Below are 20,228 nucleotides of genomic sequence, written 5' to 3' on the forward strand. Positions count from 1 at the left end.
ACTAATCCAATTTGCCACACCATCATCCAGATCATTAATGTAAATGACAAACAACAGTGGACCCAACACAGATCCTTGGGGCACTCCACTAGACACTGGCCTCCAACCTGACATACAATTGTCAACCGTTACCCTCTGGTATCTCCCATTCAGCCATTGTTGAATCCATCTTGCAACCTCACTATTAATACCCAATGATTTAACCTTCTTAATCAACCTTCCATGTGGAACCTTGTCAAATGCCTTACTGAAGTCCATATAGACAACATCCACAGCCTTGCCCTTATCAATTTCCCTGGTAACCTCTTCAAAAAATTCAAGAAGATTAGTCAAACATGACCTTCCCACCACAGACGTCAAACTAATAGGTCTATAATTGCTAGGTTTACTTTTAGAACCTTTTTTAAACAAAGGCACAACATGCGCAATGCGCCAATCTTCCGGCACCATCCCTGTTTCTAATGACGTTTGAAATATTTCCGTCATAGCCCCTGCTATTTCTGCACTAACTTCCCTCAATGTCCTAGGGAATATCCTATCAGGACCTGGAGACTTATCCACTTTTATATTCTTCAAAAGTGTCCGTACCTCCTCTTCTTTAATCCTCCTAATTTCCATCACTACTCTACTTGTTTCGCTTACCTCACATAATTCAATATCCTTCTCCTCGGTAAATACCGAAGAAAAGAAATTGTTTAATATCTCCCCCATTTCTTCCGGCTCAGCACATAGCTGTCCACTCTGACTCTCTAATGGACCAATTTTATCCCTCACTATCCTTTTGCTATTGACATATCTGTAGAACCCCTTGTGGTTTACTTTTACATTACTTGCCAAAGCAGCCTCATATCTTTTTTTCGCTTTTCTAATTTCCTTTTTAAGATTCCTTTTACATTCTTTATATTCCTCAAGAACCTCATTTACTCCCTGCCGCTTATATTTATTGTATATCTCCCTCTTTTTCCGAACCAAGTGTCCAATTTCCCTGGAAAACCACGGCTCTTTCAAATTATTATTCTTTCCTTTCCACCGAACAGGGACATAAAGACTCTGTACTCTCAAAATTTCACCTTTAAATATCCTCCATTTCTCTATTATATCCTTTTCATAAAACAACAATTTCCATTTCACTCCTTTTAAATCCTTTCTCATCTCCTCAAAATTAGCCTTTCTCCAATCCAAAATCTCAACCCTTGGTCCAGATTTGACCTTCTCCATAATGATATTGAAACTAATGGCATTATGATCACTAGACCCAAAGTGCTCCTCAACACATACCTCCGTCACCTGACCCATCTCATTTCCTAACAGGAGGTCCAACACTGCCCCTTCTCTGGTAGGCACCTCTACGTATTGCTGCAAAAAACTATCCTGCACACATTTTACAAACTCCAAACCATCCAGCCCTTTAACAGAATGTGATTCCCAGTCTATATACGGAAAATTGAAATCACCCACAATCACCACTCTGTGCTTACTACTAATATCTGCTATCTCCTTACATATTTGCTCTTCCAATTCTCGTTCCCTATTTGGCGGTCTATAATACACCCCTATAAGTGTTGCTAAACCTTTCTCATTTCTGAGTTCCACCCAAACAGCCTCCTTAATCGAGCCTTCTAGTCTGTCCTGCCAAAGCACTGCTGTGATATCCTCCCTGACAAGCAATGCAACACCCCCACCTCTTGCCCCTCCGATTCTATCACATCTGAAACAATGAAATCCTGGAATATTTAATTGCCAATCGCAACCCTCCTGCAACCATGTTTCACTGATCGCCACAACATCATACTTCCAGATGTCAATCCAGGGTCCAAGCTCATCCACCTTTCTTACAATGCTCCTAGCATTAAAATATACACATTTAAGGGACCCATCATTTCTTATTCTCAGTTTATTTCTTTTCCCTTCTTTCTCTCCTACATATTGGGTCTGAGTGTTTCCCTTTTCTGCCTCCTGCCTCACACACTGCCTATTAGCTATCTGTGTTTGAGTCCCTCCCCCCAACCGTACTAGTTTAAAGTCTCCGCAGTTATTTTAGCAAATCTCCCCGCCAGGATATTGGTTCCCCTCGGGTTCAGATGCAACCCGTCCTTTTTGTACAGGTCATACTTCCCCCAGAAGAGGTCCCAATGATCCAGAAACTTGAAACCCTGCTCCCTGCACCAGTTCCTCAGCCACGTATTTATCCTCCACCTCACTCCATTCCTATTCTCACTATCGCGTGGCACAGGCAGTAAGCCTGAGATTATTACTTTGGAAGTCCTTTTTTTTAACTCACTTCCTAGCCCCCTGAATTCTCCTTTCAGGACCTCTTCCCTTATCCTACCTATATTGTTGGTACCTATATGTACCACGACCTCTGGCTCCTCTCCCTCCCCTTTCAGGATATCCTGGACACGCTCAGACACATCCCGGACACCGGTACCAGGGAGGCAAACCACCATCCGGGTCTCCCGACTGCGTCCACAAAAACGCCTATCTAACCCCCTCACTATAGAGTCCCCTATTACTACTGCTCTCCTCTTCCTTTCCCTACCCTTCTGAGCAACAGGGCCGGACTCCTTGACAGAGGCCCGGGAACCGTCGTTGCCCCCAGGTAGGCTGTGTTCCCCAACAGTACTTAAACAGGAGTACTTATTTCCAAGGGGTACAGCCACCGGGGTACTCCCTAGTCCCTGCCTCTGTTCCTTGCCCCCCCTAACAGTGACCCACTTATCTACCTCCCGTGGTCTAGGAGTGACCACCTCCCTGTAACTCCTATCTATAACCTCCTCACTCTCCCTGATCAGACGGAGGTCATCAATCTGCCGCTCCAGGTTCCTAATACGGTCCCTTAGGAGCCCCATCTCGTCACACCTGGCGCAGATGTGGATGTCTGGAAGACTATCAGACTCCCAGATTCCCCACATGTGACACCCAGAACAAAAAACAGCCCTGGCAGTCATACTCTCCAAACAAAGCCCCGCGCTCGGTTACTAAACCTACCGCCCGGCCGCTACTCCAACCGCTCCAACCGCCCACCCAAAAGAACTGAGTGATCTCCTGGGAGAGGCGAAAAACCGGATAAAAAACCCAGGCCAATTTGGGGAAAAATCCGGGAAATTCCTCTCCGACCCCAAGCTAGGCGATCGAAACTAGTCCGGGAGATCACACAGGTCTTACTCCTTACTATCCCCACACACATCTCGGGAATTAACCTGGTGAACCTATGCTGCACTCCCTCAATAGCAATAAATGTCCTTCCTCAAATTAGGGGACCAAAACTGCACACAATTTGTCTTCATTAATGTTATCCTCTTCACATATCTATTGCGAATCCTGCACCAGCACTACGAAGTCCCTTTGCACCTCCAATTTCTGAACCTTCTCCCCATTTAGAAAATAGTCTACGCTGTTATTCCTACTACCAAAGTGCATGACCACACACCTTGCTACGCTGTACTCCATCTGCTACATTGCCCACTCTCCCAACCTGTTCAATTCCTTCTGCTGACTCCCTGCTTTCTCTACTCTATCCACCCCTCCACCTATCTTCGTATCATCTACAAACTTCGCCGCAAAGCCACCAATTTAATCAAACAAATCATTAATATACAACGTAAAGACTAGCGGACACATCACCAACCCCTGCGGAACTCTACAAGGCACTGGCAGCCATCAAGAAAAAAACGGCCTTTAGGTCATAAGGTCATCAAGTCTGCTTTGCCATAAGAATTAGGCCATCAAGTCTGCTCCACCATTCAATCATGGCTGATCTATCTCTCCCTCCTAACCCCATTCTCCTGCCTTCTCCCCATAACCTCTGACTCCTGTACTAATCAAGAAATTCACCACTTGTTGCCTTCCATCATTCAACCAACCTCCAGTCCATGCTAGTACCTTCCCTCTTATACCATGGGCTCTCATCTTGTTTAACTGCCACGCCTGTGGCACCTTATCAAAGGCCTTCTGAAAATCCAGACTCTCCTATGTCTATCCTGCTATTTACTTCCTCAAATAATTCCAACAGATTCGTCAGGCAAGATCTCCCCTCCACAAACCATGCTAACTTCAGCCTATTTTAACATGTGCTTCTAAGTACTTGAAAACCTCATCCTTAATAATGGACTCTGGAATCTTACCAAGCACTGACGCCAGACTAACCGGCCTACAGTTTGCCCTCTTTTGCCTCACTTTCTTCTTGAACAGCAGAGTACCATTTGCACTTTTCCAGTCGTCTTGGACTACTCCTAACTCTAGTGATTGAAAGATCACGAATAATGCCTCCACAATCACTAAAGACACGTCTTTCAGAATCCTGGGGTGCAGTCCACTTTCAGACCTTTCAGCTTCCCATGTATCTCCTTCTTAGTAATAGCTACTCCACCAACTCCTGCCACAGGACTCCCTTGAATTTCAGGCACGTTGCTGGTGTCTTCCACTGTGAAGACTGATGCAAAAAAACATATTAAATTAATCTGCCATTTCTTTATTCCCCATTATCACTTCTCCAGCATCATTTCTCATCATTTTCCAATGTACGTTCACCCTTTTATTCTTCATAGATCTGAAGAATCTTTTGGTATCATCTTTGATATTATTGGCTGGCTGTTCATATTTCATCTTTTCTCTCCTTATTGCCTTCTGAGCACCTTCTATTAGTCTTTAAAAGCTTCCCAATCCTCTAACTTCCCTCTAACCTTTGCAATATTATATGCCATCGCTTTTAGTTTTATGCTGTCGTTGACTTCCCTTGTCAACCACAGTTGCCTCATTCTCCTGTTAGAATCTTTCTTCCTCTTTGGCAGGTAAAGATCCTGCATCCTCCAAATGATTCTCAGAAACTCCTGCCATTGCTGTTCCACCGTCATTCCTGCAAGGTTCCCTTTCCAATCAACCACAGCCAGCTCCTCCCTCATGCACTGGAGTCACTTTTACTCAACAGTAATACCAACATATTTGATTTCATCTTCTCCCTCTCAAATTGCAAGTTGACTTTTTATCATATTATGGTCACTACCTCCTCTGGGTTCCTTGACCTTCTGCTCCTTAATCAAATCCAGTTTGTTAAACAATACCAAAGCCAGAATTGCCTTTCCCTTAGTTGGTTTGACCACAAACTGCTCTAAGAAGTCATCTGATAGGCACTCTACAAATTCCTTCTCTTGGGATCTAGTACCAACATTATTTTCCCAGTTGACCTGCATGTTGAAATCTCTCGTGATCACTGTAACACTGCCTTTCTTACATGTCAATTGTATATCCTGATGTAATTTGTACACTACATCCTGGCTACTATTTGGAGGCCTGTATATAACTCCCATCGGGGACCTTCTTGCAGTTTCTTAACTCGACCCACAAGGATTCTACATCTTCTGATCCTATGTCATCCTTGCTGAGGATTGAATTGCATTCTTTACCAGTAGGGCCACCCCACTCCTGCCAACCTGCTTGTCTTTGATGGGATGTGTATCCTTGGATGTTCAGCTCCTAGTTGATCCTCTTTCATCCACATCTGCATGATGCCCACAATGTCATGCCTACCAATGTCCAACTGCGCTATAAACCTATCCATTTTGCTCCATATGCTGTGTGCATTCAAATATAACAACTTTAGTTTAGTATTCACCACCTCTCTTCTCAAATTGGTCCCTCTTGAAACTTTCTGTCCTATTATTTCAAGGTGGTGGAGTAACTCAGCAGGTCAGGCAGCATCTGTGGAGAACATGGATAGGTGACGTTTCAGGTTGAGATCCTTCTTCAGTCTCAGACGTTTTGGGTCGAGACCCTTCCGGCCCTTCGACCCAAAATATCACCAATCCGTATTCTCCAGAGGTGCTGCCAAACCTGCTGAAATTACTCCAGCGTTTTGTGTCCTTTTGTGAATTAACCAGCATCTGCAGTTCTGTTTTTCTACATAGAGCAGGCTAGCAGAGGAAAAGGCTCTTTGGTCCACAATGTCTGTGTTGAGCACAAAGTCAAGTTAATCTCCTATGCCTGCACGTTGTCCATAAACCTCCATTCCCTTCATATCCATGTAATAATCTAAAAGCCTCGTAAACCCACTATCGTATGTGCTTCCATTACTACACTGGCACCCACCACTCTCTATGTTAAAAACCTGTTCCACGGATGTTCTCCTGCAGATCCACTGGTCACAGACCTACAGCCAGAACAACACGCTTCATCACTACTCTCTGACTTCTATGAGTAAACCAGTTTAAAATCTATGGTGACACAACTATGCAGATGCATATCTTAGACAATTGCATCCTAGTCTTCTGGACTAGCCTACCACAAGGGATTTTATCAAATGCCTTGCTTAAATCCATGTGCACAACATCCATTGCCCTATTCTCATTGATCACCTTCGTCACCTCCTCAAAATACTCAATCAAGTTAGTAAGACATGACCTGCCGTGGACATGCTGACTGTGTATCCCACTGCCTTCCATACATTCCACATATTCAAAACTGAGAGATAAAGGTTATTTATTAGTAAAGGAATCATAGGTTCAGAGAATACGCTGAAAGTGGATGTTAGAGGAATGTTAGATCAACCATGACATTATTGAATGGTAGAGCAGGCTCGAGGGTCCAAATAGGCAACTCCCAAGGCTACTTCTTATTGTCTTACTACATCAATCAATTTGCCATCATCATCTCTGTTAGTTACAATCTCAGAAAATGTCATAACATTTATAATACATAAATACTATTTCAAGAAGGGCCTAGACCCGAAACCTCACCCATTCCTTCTCTCCAGAGATGCTGCCTGTCCCGCTGAGTTACTCCAGCATTTTGTGTCTACGATCAAGGCTAATCTATACTGGGGGCTTCTGCTCAAACCAATCATGGTCACACCAATACATCAATCAATTTGCCATCATCATCTCTGTTAGTTACAATCTCAGAAAATGTCATAACATTTATAATACATAAACTCCTTTTCCTTTCGCTGAGTAAAAAGAATATTCTGAAAATCATTTTGTTTGCAGATGTTCCTTGATGCAAATTGTGCCAGCTGCACAAACCGTTCAGTATTCAAAAGGTTGATGAATTTGCTCTCATCTACCACCAAGGGACACACTTATTCACATCATTACTGCCTTGATTTAGGAAAGCAACAAACATGCACAGCATGCATGACAAATATGTACTACACATTAATGTATGTGGACACAAAACTAAATGAGTTCTAATTGAGTATTCAAGATGTCTAAACAATTCACATTTATATTCAAACTTAACTGAAAGACGTTTGTATCATTCTTAAATAAGATAACCTACTGAAAACTTGATATCAAAAGCAATAAAAGCCATTAGCAAATGGAGCACACATAAACAACAAATCTTATTTCTCTTTCTATAACTCGGGTAAGTAAATATTGGCTACTGAAGAATTAAACTAGAGCTTCCAATAAATGCATAATTATACATTTTTAAAATTATTAATTTAAAATATAAGTGATAGGAGCAGAAGTAGGCCATTCGGCCCATCAAGTCTACTCCGCCATTCAATCATGGCTGATCTATCTTTCCCTCCTAACCCCATTCTCCTGCCTTCTCCCCATAACCCCAGATGCCTGTACTAATCAAGAAATTATCTATCTCTGCCTCAAAAATATTCATTGACTTAACCCCCACAGCCTCCTGTGGTAAAGAATTCCACAGGTTCACTACCCTCTGACTAAAGAAATTCCTCCTCATCTCCTTCCTAAAGGAACGTCCTTTAATTCTGAGGCTGTGACCTCCAGTCCTAGACTCTCCCACTAGTGGAAACATCCTCTCCACATCCACTCTATCCAGGACTTTCACTATTCGGTATGTTTCAACGAGGTCGCCCCTCATGCTTCTAAACTCCAGCGAGTACAGGCCCAATGCCGTCAAAATATTTATTGTCCATCCCTAGATGCACTGTCAAGGTTGTGGACCAACTGAACCACATGAACCACTGTCATCCACATTGTGACGTTACTCCTATAGTGTCTCTGGGTAAGGTTCCAATATTCAGCAATGATTTACAGATCAGGTGACTTTTAGGAGCCCTTGTCGACGATGACATTCTCACATACCTGTCTTTGTCCACTTCGGGAACAAATGCTATAGGTTTTGAGAGATGCCGTCAAAATAGGCCTTCCACTGCATGGTATGTCTTGATGCATCAGTGATGGAGGGAGTGAACATACACCATGGAGGACCAGATGCCTATTGTTTTGGTGTTTTATCCTGTGTGGTGTGAAATTCGGAGTGTTGTCTGAGTTTAGGGGCGGCACAGTGGTGCAGCAGGTTGAGTTGTTGCCTTACTGCACTTACAGCGCCAAAGACACAGGTTTGATCCCATCTACGGGTGCTGTTTGTACGGAGTTTGTACCTGTGGCCACTTGGGTTTTCTCTGAGATCTTTGGTTTCCCCCCACACTACAAAGATTACGGGATTGTAGGTTAATTGGCTTGGTGTAAATGTAAATTGTCCCTAGGATAGTGTTAATGTGCGGGGATTGCTGGTCGGTGTGGACTCGGTGGGCCGAAGGGCCTGTTTCCACGCTGTATCTCTAAACTAAACCAAACTAAACTGGAGGATATTCCATTGCATAACTAAATACTGCATTGACAATATTTACTTTGACTTTGAGAGTCACTCACAACAATATATCTAACCGCATCCTGAGTCTGCATACATAGTAAACAGTATGGGAAGGAACTGCAGATGCTGTTTTACACCAATGAAGGACACAAAATGCTGGAGTAACCAAGCGTGTCAGGCAGCATCTCAGAAGAAAAGGAACAGGTGATATTTTGGGTTGAGACCCTTGTTCAGACTGAGAGTCAGAGGAGAAAGAAATTAGGGGTATGAAAAGGTGAAGAACAAATAAGATCTGGCACTGATGGCCAAGGAGTTCACAATGGTCCATTGTTGGCTGTGGAGGCAGGGAAAACAAAGGGATAAGAACAAGATGTCTAGGGAAGAGGGACAGAGAGAGAGAGAAAATGCAAGGGTTATTGGAAATTAGAGAAATCATACCATTCATACCAAAATTCATACCATTGGGCTGTAAGCTGACCAAGTGAAAATATGAGGGTCAGTGTGGGAATGGGAGGGGAGTTAAAATGTTTGGCAACCAGAAGATCATGTAGGCCAAAGCAGACTGAGCGAAGGTGTTCAGCGAAATGATCGCCCAGACCGCCAATATATGAGTCCACACCAAGAACAACAGATACAGTAGATGAGGTTAGAGGAGGTGCAAGTGAACCTCAGCCACACCTGAAGTTCACTTGTGGCTTCACAGGTTGGGGTCCCTGGATGGAGTCAAGCGAGAGGTAGAGGGACAGGTGTTGCATCTCCTGTGGTTGCAGGGGAAAGTACCTGGGGAGGGGGTGGTTTGGGTGGGAAGGCACGAGTTAACCAGGGAGTTGCGGAGGGAACGGTCTCTGCGGAAAGGGATGGAGATGGGAAGATGTGACTGTGGTGGGATTCTGTTGGAGGTGGCGAAAATGACCTGAGGATTATGTGTTGTATGCGATGCTGATGGGGGTAAAAGGTGTGGACTAAATGTTGCCTCACCAATGTCTACAATTGTAACATGACCTCCCAACTTCTACATTCAATACTCTGACTGATGAAGGCCATGTTGGGCTCTTTGGCCATCAGAGCCGTAACTGCTTTGTTTTGTGCCTTTTCATACCTCTAGTTCCCCTGTCCCCTGACTCTCAGTCTGAACAAGTATCTGTTGTGATATTGCTGGGACTACTTTGTGTATCCAAGAACTACTTTGTATGGCTGTGTATATAAGTGATGGGTGTGATTAGGCGGTCACTCTGGATCCAGGCGGCCTTGGAATAAACAGCCTGGAGTTAAGCTCCACCATGATAACATCATAAACATGTGCACTCGTGGTCCTTCCAGAGTCACAACAAAGGTACAACAAGTACCGGACCACGAAGTACAACATGGTGGCAGCGGTTTGGGTGTTTAGCCTAGAAAAGGAAAACAACAAAAACCCCAAGGAAAAAAGTTAACAAGTGAGTAAGAAAGAAAAAAAAAGAAGGTTAACAAAAAGGAACCCAGCAAAAAGGTTAACAGGAAGATAAGATAGAGCCCTGAAGAACGAAAAAAGTTTCCCGCTCGGTAAGGGGCCAATATATGTAGGTATACTTACCTGCTCACTCGTCAGCGGCGAGCTGCCGACGTGACGCTGCAAGCTGCTGAGGGCAGTGTGTGAAGGCCCACATCGCGCCCCAGCACCTGTGCAGGCCCGAGAATAGGAGCCTGCGACTGCTTCACGGGGGAGACCGGAGGCGACCGGGAGACCCGACACCCACGGAGGTGTGCGGTGACCGGGGAAGACCGACATCCACGGAAGTGTGCGGCGACCGGTAAGACCGACACCCATGGAGGTGTGCGGCGACCGGGGGAGGCTGACACCCACGGAGGTGTGCGGCGACTGGGAGAGCCCTGGAGGAGACCGACACCCACGGAGGTGTGCGGCGACCGGGAGAGCCCCGGAGGAGACCGACACCCACGGAGGTGTGCGCCGACCGGAGGGACTGACCACCCGCGAAGGTGCGGCGGCCGGTAAAGGCCGAGGCACTACTTACTTACCCAGGCGCGTCGACCGTAGAGTCGGGATGGCCCTGGGCCCGAGGCAGAGGCAGCGGCAGCGCGTTCGAATTGCGCGGCAGCTGCCGGGAGCACCTGTGGGCGGGGCCGGGAGCACATGTGGGCGGGGCCAGCGCGCAGCGGCAGCGCGTTCGAAAAGTTGAGCAGCAGCTGCCGTGGAGCACCTGTGGGCGGGACCAGCGCACCGCGATTACAACAGTGGGAGCCCAGCAGTGCCAACCCAGCAGTGCCAGCCCAGCAGTGGCAGCCCAGCAGTGCCAACCCAGCAGTGCCAACCCAGCAGTGCCAGCCCAGCAGTGGGAGCCCAGCAGTGGGAGCCCAGCAGTGGGAGCCCAGCAGTGCCAGCCCAGCAGTGCCAACCCAGCAGTGCCAACCCAGCAGTGCCAGCCCAGCAGTGGGAGCCCAGCAGTGGGAGCCCAGCAGTGGGAGCCCAGCAGTGGGAGCCCAGCAGTGCCAACCCAGCAGTGCCAGCCCAGCAGTGCCAACCCAGCAGTGGGAGCCCAGCAGTGCCAGCCCAGCAGTGGGAGCCCAGCAGTGCCAGCCCAGCAGTGGGAGCCCAGCAGTGCCAACCCAGCAGTGGGAGCCCAGCAGTGCCAACCCAGCAATGGGAGCCCAGCAGTGCCAGCCCAGCAGTGGGAGGCCAGCAGTGGCAGGCAAATCATGGTGGTGGAGCATCTAGAGCCTACACTACGTTTGATCTACACAGCACGTCTTCTTGAGGGGAAGATATGGAACAAAATGAATATTTTGTGTTTAATGACCTGTGTAGTGATCTGTGTAATGAAAGCTTAATGTATTATATTTGATGCTTTTGTATAAATGTATATATCTGTGGAGTGACCACACGGAGTGAGTGACCACACGGAGTGAGTGACCACCCGGAGATGAGTGACCACCCGGAAATGAGTGAAATTCCGCAGAGGAGTGACCACCATGATGGCGAAAAAAAGCAATTGTGTTTAATTGTGTTTAGTTGTGTTATTGGTTTTGTTTGCAAAAAGCAATGGTGTTTTGGTTTTGTTTGTTAAATATATTTTAGCCCTCGAATGGTAAAGAAAACAATTTTATATAAGACAAGGGGGATGTTGTGATATTGCTGGGACTACTTTGTGTATTCAAGAACTACTTTGTATGGCTGTGTATATAAGTGATGGGTGTGATTAGGCAGTCACTCTGGATGAAGGCGGCCACGGAATAAACAGCCTGGAGTTGAGCTCCAGCAATGTAACCTTTTTACACAAGTGTACTTGTGGTCCTTCCAGAGTCACCAAAGGTACAACAGGTACCGGACCATGAAGTACAACAGTATCTTGATCCGAAACCCGTAAATCAGCATCTGCAGTTCCTTCCTAAACATTTAGAGTGTTCAGTTCTGGTCACCCTGTTAGAGGAAAGATGTTGTTAAGGTGTAAAGTGTGCAGAGAAGGTTTACGAGGATGTTGCCAGGACTCGAGGGCCTGAACTGTAGGGAGAGGTTGAGCAGGCTGTGACTTTATAAAAAGTGTATAAGATCATGAGGGGACTAGATAGAATAAATGCACAGAGTCTTTTACCCAGAGTAGGGGAATCGACAACAAGAGGACATAGGTTTAAGGTGAGGGGGAAAGATTTAATAAGTCCCTGAGGAGCAACCTTTTTTACACAAAAGGAGGCAGGTATATGGAACGAGCTGCTGAAGGAGGTAGTCGAGGCAGATACCATCACAACATTTAAAAAACATTTGGGCAGGTACATGGATAGGATAGGTTTAGAGATATGGGCCATACGCAGGCAGGTGGGACTAGTGTAGATGGGACATGTTCATCGGCATGGGCAAGTTGGACCCAAAGGCCTATTTCTAACCTATATGATTCCATGACTCTTTGCCAGTGTTGTTGCTGTACTTAAATAGCTTGACTTGGTGAGGTGTTCGGACTAAACTGGGATGTCGTTGGGGTCTGTAGCCTTTGCTCGATACAGTGTTTTTGTTATTTTTTTGTATCACATTGAACATATAGTATCCACTGAATGTGGGTCCCATGATTGGGAACAACAGTGTGGTCATCTCATCACAGCACACCTAAATCTATTAGAAGGCACAGAGAGAGAGAGAGAGTTTGGAATTATGGAGATATACCAATGTATCTGACACGAAATGAAAACATGTTTGGATCATCACTTCCATTACATCAACTAATTAATAGTTCACGGTCAACCTTGAATTAATTTATAAATTAATTGTTGCCTTGCATATTTAAAACAAATACGTTTCATGGCTTCGCCACACAGCATTCAAATATTAGTGGCAGCATTTCCTCTTTTCCAACCAAAAAAGGTTGCTGGGCTTTATTTGAACCCCAAATTAAACGTCACAGAAATAGAGAGTTCAAGGATATTTCTGTCACTATTGCTGCTTCACCCAATGGTTTTCCTACCACTGACATGAGTCTTTTCCCCCAAAAAAGCAAAGCTTTGTTCAGAGTGGACAAATGAGCTTGAATTATATGACAGGAACAAATGACTATTTGACCAAGAAAAGGCATGTAAAGATTCCAGTGGCCATCTTTCAATAAGACAGCAACATAGCAAAGGAAATGCTTCGCAAAGCTTTGTTTTCTGTACGTGTAACTTACCAATATCTGATTTTACAAGGCAATTTGGTTCTTTTCTCTTCAGAAATACAAAAGTTATGCATGCCCTTGCCATTTTCCATATTCAACTATTTCAATATTGTCCTGATTAACTATCCCTCCTCTCAAAGTTTATCTGTTGCAAGACCCTGCAACTCTCAGCTAATCCCCCTCACATGTCATCCTAAGATTTATTTGTGTATGTTGGCTTCCAAACAAATAAATGAAACATAAAACATTAAACTCATCCCACTGTTTAAATCTCTTCGTTGGTGACCTCTGCAGATTTCTCCTGTCCTAAAACTCCCCAAGAGCCTTGCATTCCTCAATTCTCACATCTCTCAACACCTCTGCCATATCAGTCACAAATATGATCTTGCCATCTGCCCTTTAAACTGAAATGCCTATCTCTCAATCCTAAATCTCTGCCTTTCTATCTCTTTCTATTGCTTTAGGGTCCTCCTGAAGATGATCTCTTTGACCTAACTTTTTGCCAACCCTCTTCCTTCTTTGTAATGGCATCCATTTTCCCCCCCAATTAGCACGGTGAAGCACCTTTGGACATTTTGTTAGGTTGAAAGTTATAATATAAACCTTAGTGTGCTTGTTCAAACTAGGCAAAATAAAATATTCTAAACACTGCCAAGAGAAAAAGACTTTTAATTATTCCTTACCACTATCCAATGGTCTTTGTGATGAAGTATTGTAAGGGAAATCACAAGTCTTGGTAAATTGATTATTATCTATTTAAGTGCATGTGTATTATTTTGGTTGGTAGTAAAGTCTCAAATACAAGAATGTAGTGTAACGAGCAGAAAAATAAAATGTGAGTAAAAATAAATGGGTGGGCCTGGCCAAGAGATTTTCTGAAGAAGGGTCTCAACCAGAAACGTCACCCACTACTTCTCTCCAGAGATGCTGCCTGTACCACTGAGTTACTCCAGCATTTTGTGTCAATCTTTGGTGTAAACCAGCATCTGCAGTTCCTTCCTACACAAGAGATTTTTATGTTTTCTAATGATATTAGATAGAGAAATATTCATCAGTTCCATGGAATAACATTTAATGCCAAGGATTCATTAATGCCAAGAATCATAGAAACATAGAAACATAGAAAATAGGTGCAGGAGTAGGCCATTCGGCCCTTCGAGCCTGCACCGCCATTCAATATGATCATGGCTGATCATCCAGCTCAGTAACCTGTACCTGCCTTCTCTTCATACCCCCTGATCCCTTTAGCCACAAGGGCCACATCTAACTCCCTCTTAAATATAGCCAATGAACTGGCCTCAACTACCTTCTGTGGCAGAGAATTCCACAGACTCACCACTCTCTGTGTGAAGAAATTTTTTCTCATCTCGGTCCTAAAAGACTTCCCCCTTATCCTCAAGCTGTGACCCCTTGTTCTGGACTTCCCCAACATCGGGAACAATCTTCCCACATCTAGCCTCTCCAACCCCTTGAGAATGTTATATGTTTCAATAAGATCCCCCCTCAGTCTTCTAAATTCCAGCGAATATAAGCCTAGTCTATCCAGTCTTTCTTCATATGAAAGTCCTGCCATCCCAGGGATCAATCTGGTGAACCTCCCTCTAAGGCTAGAATCATAAAGGATTCAAAGCTTTTCTGTACAGAATGGATCTGATGGGTTAAATGGTCATCATCTGCCCTATATTTTTTGTTTGAATCGTTGATTCTGTGCCGAGGCAGATATCCACATTTTAATCAGCCTTTATCTACCAAATATCTGTCCTAAATTTTCTCTTCACTTGTAAAGTGAAATAGACAATAGGCAATAGGTGCAGAAGGAGGCCATTCGGCCCTTCGAGCCAGCACCGCCATTCAATGTGATCATGGCTGATCATTCTCAATCAGTACCCCTTCCTGCATTCTCCCCATACCCCCTGACTCCGCTATCCTTAAGAGCTCTATCTAGCTCTCTCTTGAATGCATTTAGAGAATTGGCCTCCACTGCCTTCTGAGGCAGAGAATTCCACAGATTCACAACTCTCTGACTGAAAAAGCTTTTCCTCATCTCAGTTCTAAATGGCCTACCCCTTATTCTTAAACTGTGGCCCCTTGTTCTGGACTCCCCCAACATTGGGAACATGTTTCCTGCCTCTAACGTCCTATTCTGAGGAAAGACATTCTAGCCTTAGAGGGAGTACAGAGAAGGTTCACCAGATTGATCCCTGGGATGGCAGGACCTTCATATGAAGAAAGACTGGATAGACTAGGCTTATACTCGCTGGAATTTAGAAGACTTAGGGGGGATCTTATAGAAACATATAAAATTCTTAAGGGGTTGGAGAGGCTAGATGCGGGAAGATTGTTCCCGATGTTGGGGAAGTCCAGAACCAGGGGTCACAGCTTAAGGATAAGGGGGAAGTCTTTTAGGACCGAGATGAGAAAACATTTCTTCACACAGAGAGTGGTGAGTCTGTGGAATTCTCTGCCACAGAAGGTAGTTGAGGCCAGTTCATTGGCTATATTTAAGAGGAAGTTAGATGTGGCCCCTGTGGCTAAAGGGATCAGGGGGTATGGAGAGAAGGCAGGTACAGGTTACTGAGCTGGATGATCAGCCATGATCATATTGAATGGCGGTGCAGGCTCGAAGGGCCGAATGGCCTACTCCTGCACCTATTTTCTATGTTTCTGTTTCTAAACCCCTTAATAATCTTATACATTTCGATAAGATCTCCTCTCATCCTTCTAAAGCCTCCTTGTTCTACTTAAAATGAAATTGTGAGAGTAAGGTTTGAGATTTATCATTCCTATCCTGTTTATTACCAACTCAATAAAACTACTCTTCAGTTGCCTCCTTTCAAGGTTGAAAATCACACGTTTTACGACCCTTTCCATTAGAGATCAGTCTCTTAGCTTTCCTCTGAACTGCTTGCAGGAGTTGAAGCAAAGTAGACTACAACACTGTTTCTTCCGATATACAATTCCACACATTCATTTTTATTTGGTGACAAATGCTGACAACATTTTTGTGAGGCAAAATTAATTTAATTTATCTCAGGTATATATCTAAATAGATTTCAGGTGATTACTTCTAAACTGATAAGTATGGTGAACTAATTGTATTGTGTCTTTGTCAACCGTTTTATTTCTCAAAAAATATTAATGAATCAGTTTTTTTCAAAATTGGAGGTGCTAACAGTTTTTAGCAGTCAATATTAAATAAATATATGTGGACAGCAAGAACGTTATACTGGAAAGCAGGTAAGGGCAGGTGAGTGAAGTCCAATTGCAGAATGAGTTAATGCACTGATACAAATTGGGATACACTATCTCTCAAAATCATCAAACTAATATAACACTAACTTTGAAAGATCTGTTTTCATGCCAACTTTCAAAATTGATCATAGTCATTGAGTCATAGAATCATGTAGCACAGAAACAGGCCCTTTAGCCCAAATTGTCTGTGTTGTACAGAATGCCCATCTAAGCTAGCTTCACTTTACTGCATTGGACTTATGTTCCTCTAAATCTATCCTTTTTATGTGCCTATCCAACTGTCTTTTAAATGTCTTAACCACTTCCATTAGCAGCTTGTTACATGTATGTACCACCCTCTGCATGGGTTTTATAAATTACAGCTTGCATTCTACACATTGCACTTTGTTTTCTAGAACACAGAGCAATTTTTTTTAATTCTGCTCATGGGCTACAAATCATTTTTGAAACAGAAATAGAAGATGTGATATTATAAGAAAATAACTGCAGATGCTGGTACAAATCGATATTATAAGATTATTTGTTTATCTTTAAAAGTTTTGTTTTCCTATTTTACTAGATCTTAGGAACCCATTTGAAATTCTAACATTTTGAATACCTTTTACAAATTTAAGATTTTTTTTTTGGTTAGTACAACAGTATCAGCATAATCGCCCGTAGATTTGATGGAAAGATTTGTTTAGATCTTATCACAAGGCCTTATGTGGTCAACATGCTTGTCATTGCAATACAATGACAAGATTCATGGTGATTTCTTTAGTTTTGAGAGGAGGTCAGGAAGTCATAAATTAGATTGTATTAGCTTGCAGCTACTCTCATCAGGCAAGGAGCAATAATGGAGAGGAAAATATAAGCGAAAGATAAATATGAAAGGAATATAACCAGCGAAGTCTGGGATTTTAGGACTGATAAAGAAAGAAACTTTTAATGCATTTTATGCTGACTGCCATTGACAATGAAGAATGAATTAAAAACGTCAATTTCTGTGAGCGTTCGATAACTTGGTTCTTTGTTGCTCAAGTCAAAGTCTGTCTGACTGATGGATCAAAAAGATAAAGAGAACATGTAAAATGCACAAGCAAAAATGAAGAGAGAAACAGAGTCATCCAAAGCCAAGTCCACAATGTAATACTTCACAGTGAAGACCTGTAGGGTAGAAGCCAGTCCCATTAGGAAGTATCCGAGCAGCACTAAAAGCTAATGTTCTTATCCAATCAAAGCTATTTCTATGGCTGCTTGGGCTTCTGCAATACTGTCTTTACACTAGACTGAAAACTCTTTGTACTAATTGCCAGATTGTACCACATTTTCTGGTTCAGTTCCATTCAATAATTGGTTCACAAAGACGGGCAAAAAAGGAGAAAAATTCAGGCTCACTACTGCAAGCAGAGGGTCAGATGATGTTTCACAGAGAGAGCATCATCTTCTGGCACTTTGCACAGGATTAATCAAGCACCATCTGCAGATCTGATGCTCATGGTGCCCCTTCAGCCAGGGGCCTAAACTTGGGAGGTACACAAAACAGCTCCCAATCTTTTCATATCATTTGCCTTTTTCTTCAGCAATATTCTCATTAAAAGCTTTAGGGATGCCCTTGGCTGTTTTCTGCAAGTGCATTGTCAGGAGCTTGTCGGTTTAACCCCTTAAGGTTCTTTTGGGTACCGAAGTTTTATGGAAACCCAAACAAATATTTTCATAATTTACTTCCAAAATCTCCAAGAAAAAAAATCAAAATACAGTCAGCAATAGCTTGCATGACTAGAAAGAATGAGAAATTTTGCAATACAATATTGATTGCACTTTACTTTCATTTGATAAATCAGAAACAGTATATTTGCAATATTTTATTTACATTTACTCCACCATCACTTATGCAGAACAAGGCAAGGATATCAAGGTCACTTTAAAGTATAATATTTTCAGTATCATGAGACTTTTTTGAGATTTCTCTAAATGACATGTGCAGAATACTTGGTAACTATTTTGAAGGAACCAGAAATTTTGTTCATACACATTAAAGTCAAGTAACATTACAGGGTACTGTCAAATAGTTCTACATGATCCTGTACTTTGAATAGTAAAATGCATTTTCTGACTTTTAATATCAACACACCTACACAAACATTTAATTACAAATGCTTTTATCTGACAAAAGCAATTTGAATATAATTATAGAAACTGTTTAGCATTGTTGATATAAAATGTTAGAAAAGCAGAAAAATTAACAGTGAAAGACACCTGTCATGATTTTCTCTCTGTTTTAAACGCTTAGATTTCCACATTCCAATTTAAAGTCCAAAGAAGCTAGACTTATTATACTTCAGTTTAGTTTGAAGCAACTGGAAGATACTACATATAATAACATTTCTTATTTCAAACATATATATAAAAACTAAAATTGGCAGTGATGGCACTCTACTGAATGCATTTCTGGCCCTGGCTAATTCACAGATTATCCACAGAGTCCAAATGTGCCTCCTACAGTTAGTCTTTTATGTAACAGTCACTTTATTCCCTTTCTTGGATATCATTTTGCAATGCGGTTATTACAAATATCAAGAAAGAAAACAAAATCATTCTGCAGCTTCCAATTACACCTCCTTCAGCCTCAGCATCCATGCAGAATTCATGAAGATAACTTATGTCTGTTTATAAAGTTCCCCACCTATATGTAATGTTGGTGAAAGCATCTCATATACCAAAAGCAGTCCAGTCACAGAACACCCAGCACAAACACACACAACAATAAACATAAGCGAGAAAAACAGTTCAACTAGAAAACAGAACCTCGTAAACAGTAATAAATGTGGTGGACATGCCTGCATATTAGTTGCCATTCTCATTAAATGTTCGGTGAAAGCAAAATATAAGAATCACATTTGTTCACTGGCATTGGTTGGAGCAGTCAACAGACCTGTTATGTTCGTGTGTTGTTTGACTTTTAATATATACACCTCAGCCACTTACTGATTCCTTTCATAACTTTAAATTATGAATTTGCAGTCCAAACTTTTAGACAACTGCCGAGCTGCAGCTGGAGACAGGAAACACTTTGCAGGGCTTACCTTTGCTTAAAACCCAGGCATTTACAAGAGGCCTAAATCCGCAGATAGATCCAGAGATTTTCCCAGACGCTCAGCCCTAACAGGTGCAACAGCACATAGGTAGAAACAATGCCTAATATTAATAAAATAAAAAAGCTTCAAAACACAGAGAGTGAGAGAGTAAAATGTCTTCCCATAGCCACAACCAGCTCTAGTGCAGGGGGAGTTAGGAATGCACTGGCTATAGACTTTTTGCAAAGCTGTAGGTCTTTTTTAGTGAAGCAAGATTAGTTCATACAAAACTCAACAATACAGCACTGAAACCCATTGTTGATATTCAACATTTTTCACATAGCAGAACAGAATAGACAATATGGTAGCTAGGAAACCGTGGGCTGGATTATAAGTAGATCATATCTCATTCATCCATTTATTCAGTAATCCTTTTTTTCTTACACAATCCAAATGACCAAAGGGAGCATAAACCAAAATCAATATCAACCTGCTAAAATAAAAAAGGAGAAATTCAATTGAACAAGTTGATTCAGAGACAAGAGTGCTTCTTGGTCAAGGGATGTATTATGATGAGACTTGAAAGCCATAATTTTGACAACAAAAACTACCAGTGGAAAGTTAGGAGGAATACAACTCTTGTATTGATATCTGCTTTTATTGAGTAGTAAAATGGTAGTTTTTATGACAGCTTATCTCTGGAGCACCTTCATCAATA

General features: G+C 42.8%; 1 long non-coding RNA gene across 2 annotated transcripts in view; it reads right to left on the reverse strand.

Moving 5' to 3' along the window:
• LOC144599396 (uncharacterized) overlaps positions 1-19,707 on the reverse strand; it is a 292,001-nt gene extending 272,294 nt beyond the window's left edge. For both annotated transcript variants that reach the window (XR_013547993.1, XR_013547994.1), the window contains exon 1: positions 19,520-19,707. This is a non-coding gene — a long non-coding RNA (uncharacterized LOC144599396). The remainder of the gene's footprint in view (positions 1-19,519) is intronic.
• Positions 19,708-20,228: the final 521 nt, after the last annotated feature.

This window comes from Rhinoraja longicauda, chromosome 13 (assembly GCF_053455715.1).
Source record: "Rhinoraja longicauda isolate Sanriku21f chromosome 13, sRhiLon1.1, whole genome shotgun sequence".
Classification (NCBI taxonomy): domain Eukaryota; kingdom Metazoa; phylum Chordata; class Chondrichthyes; order Rajiformes; family Arhynchobatidae; genus Rhinoraja; species Rhinoraja longicauda.